Source organism: Pseudorca crassidens, chromosome 17 (assembly GCF_039906515.1).
Source record: "Pseudorca crassidens isolate mPseCra1 chromosome 17, mPseCra1.hap1, whole genome shotgun sequence".
Taxonomy (NCBI): domain Eukaryota; kingdom Metazoa; phylum Chordata; class Mammalia; order Artiodactyla; family Delphinidae; genus Pseudorca; species Pseudorca crassidens.
Genome location: NC_090312.1, coordinates 48,744,225 through 48,747,428, shown reverse-complemented (window position 1 = coordinate 48,747,428; position 3,204 = coordinate 48,744,225). Strand labels below are relative to the sequence as shown.

The window sequence follows — 3,204 nt, the reverse complement described above, 5'->3', positions numbered from 1 at the left end:
CTTATGCTCCCCGTAGCTAAAAAGTCGGCTCCCTCTCAAGTGCCTTTCCTGAAGCATGTTGGGTTTCTGGAGGGGACTCCTTGTGAGATTCAAGCTGTCACTACATCAGCACCCAGGGGTATGAAGTTTGTGTTTGTGCCAGAAGGAGGGGTGCCTGTCTAAAGCTGCAGCCTGGTATGGCCCCTCTGAGCCTCTGAGCATCCCTAGCACCTGTTGAGTATGCCACCTCTAGATGTTTGCAAGGCCAAAAGTGCTTCTGGGCAGCCTTCACTTTGAGGTAATGCTTTCAGGAAGAGCCTGGGTTGTCGTAAGCAAAACGCAGAAGCAATTCCTTTACCTCTGAGCTTAAACTAGAGAACCTGAGGAGGCAGCGCTGCAGGGAGGATGAGGCCAGAGGTCACCTGAAAACCACAGGGGCAACTCACAGTATTTTTACTGGAGCTCTGGGTATTGAAGGCACAGTTGCTGTTTGACATTTAAAAAATTATTTTGGCGCCTTCACTTGGAGCTTGGGAGCTTGCAGATGGGCCTGCCTGTCGAAAAAAGAGTGAAATCTTAAAGTCAAGAGAGAGCTTGCAGACTAGGTGAAGGATTGTGTTTGCTGAAAAAGATTCCAGGGGGAGCTGATTCCTTCTCCGGTGTGTGGATCTGAGGCACTTGCAAGAAAAGAGAACGCTTGCCTTATGCTTAGTTCCCCCCTTCCCTGGGCTGGGAAGGAAAGGAACTGAATGCCAGCATTAGCAGTGTGCGTTGGGACCAAAACCATTCAGAGAAAACACTGTCATTTTCCTCTAATTTGCAAATTGCAGCTATTCATGTTGGATTGAACAGCTGAGGGAAAAGAGCCCCCAGTTTTCACCTGCATTTATTGAGAAGAGGCTGGTAGTAGGAGGGATGCACCAACTTGTAGCTTGTGCTGCAAGCTGGATATAAGCTTGGTGTGAGCATCCTGGTTAACCACTGCCCATGTTCAAATATACAGAGATAGATTCCAACAATCTCTTCCAGTAGCCTTATTTTTGCGTGTGATCTTAGAAGCTCCTGGCATGTAAGTCCAGCCCCCAGTTTCCCAGCCTCTGTAAACCTGCAAAATGAATAGAGAGTATAGTGGAACACAGACCCCTTCTTCAAAGACACAGTCACTTTAGGGAAAGAGGAAAAGAACGGGTAGGTGAATCTTCTCTGGGATTGCAGGGTTCAGCTCAATGAAGACTGTCCTGCATAAAAGAAACTCCTCTAAATGGTTGAATTCTTAGCTCTCCAGAGATTTGAGTTTTCTTTTCCCCAGTCCCTGTGGGTTGCTGTGGGGAATGTGCCAAACCTATCGTTTGAGATAAAAATTTATGGTGAGGTAAGCTTCTAGGCTGGAGGAAGGAAGACTTAGTGACTGAAATGGGGGATGCTAAGCACTGGGGGGCAGGAAGGAACAAGGAGCTAGTAATGGATGTAACAAATGCTGCAGCTGCCAGCAAAGCCTGGATTGAAGTTCCTTCCTGAAAATGAGGACCTGGGCAAGAATGACCACTCAGATGTAAACAGTGTCTCTGACTGGGAATTCTCATCTGCCTGCCGGTGGGCCAGAGCTGAGCAAGTCCTTTCTCTCCTCTGTATGCACACTGAATTGGTTAGTAAGTGACATGTCAGAGGACAGGAATCATATTCAGTGGATCTTTCAAATCCAGGAGTTTGAGGCTAATGAAATTAGTGTGTGGCCAGGGCTCTGCCAACTAGAATTAAGTCACTGCAGCCACCCTGCAATGCATTTTCAGCCTGAAGGGAGCATCAGGGAGGAATTTCGGGAGATTTGTTTCTGAGCCTGTACAAAATAATACTCTCCTAATGCTAAGAAAGATTAAATGTAAATTAATATTGACTACGAGTAACATATTTAAAAAATAATCGCCGAGTGGGGGATGGCTTAAAGTGGAGAGATTATATAATATGGTGTGCAAAGAATAAATCTCTTCTGACCACTGTTTCATGGGCTATAAGTAAGATCTATTACAATGGAAAGTAATGGGAACGTTTTTATTCAAGACTTCTCTGCTATTGACTTGAGAGCAAGCACTCTGAGAGTATAAATTACTCTTGCTATGTGCTGACTCTGAATGAACAATATTTCATGTGCAGTGACATGGTCTAAGCTATAGACTTGGAATTGAATGGCATCTGTTTCAATTGTTTTGTTCTCTCAAGAGCAACTAGATAGAAAAAAGTGGTCAATTTGACCCTTGTGGGAGCGTGTTGCAAATCTAAACCTGTGTCCCTCATACCATAAATGAAATACATTTGTAAATTTGTAAGTGTTTTCCTTCTGTTCATTGATGCTTGAGTATAAGCTCAAAGTTTGGCAGCAACATTTTATACATAAGTACTTGGTTTTCTTCCTTTCTTCTTTCTCTTTCTCCTCTCTCTCTCTCTCTCTCTTTCTCCATCTTATGTAATTGGATAGAATTGGGCACCTAGGATGATGTGGTGTTACTATAGTGGGATTTCTTTTTTAAAAAAAAACAACTCTAAGTTACTCTTTTAAAAATTTCATAAATACAGGTGTCAGTGCCATTTGGAATAGTCTCTATAACAACTTCTGTCTCCACATTAACTGTGTTTCAGCAAATTTACCTAACAGATGTTGAGTGGGCAATTTTTAAAGGGGCATTTTTTAAAAGAGCGGAGAGGGAAGGAATAGAGACAGGCACATACTATATTTGAAGTTACCTCCACGTGTATTTTATGTATGTATACTCATACAATTAAGAAGTCTTTGGATGTTTTATCTTCAAGAATAATTCAGATAATGGATTACTTGAATATCATAAACATTTAGGGTTTAACAGATTTGTTACATATAGACGTTGTATCATGGATTTAAAAGACCATAGCAAGCGGGCAGCGGCGGGCGGAGCGACCGAGGGGCGGCGCGGGCTGGGCGGCGGGTGCGGGGGTCCGTGCTTCCTCGCGGTAGAGGGCTGGGGTTCGCCGGCGACGCCGGGTTGTTCCGCGTTGCCAGGTTACCGAGCGCGTTCCCCGCGCCCGCTCTTCCGCCCGGGCCGCCCTCGGCGCCGCCTGAGCCGCGGTGCGGGCTGCGCGGGGCGCCGGTTCCGCGGAAGCCTGGGTCGGGCGCTGCGTGCGGGACTCTCGTCGCTCGTGGACGGGGCGCGAGCGCGCGGGGGACGTAGGGCGCCGACCTGGGCCTCCCCGGCG

The 3,204-nt window shown here is 46.3% G+C and overlaps 1 long non-coding RNA gene across 1 annotated transcript; it reads right to left on the bottom strand.

Moving 5' to 3' along the window:
* Positions 1-818: 818 nt before the first annotated feature.
* On the bottom strand, positions 819-2,967 carry LOC137210224 (uncharacterized). Its single transcript, XR_010936379.1, has 2 exons — positions 2,847-2,967; positions 819-1,084 (listed from the first exon to the last, which is right to left on the bottom strand). It is a non-coding gene; the product is annotated as an uncharacterized lncRNA (long non-coding RNA).
* Positions 2,968-3,204: the final 237 nt, after the last annotated feature.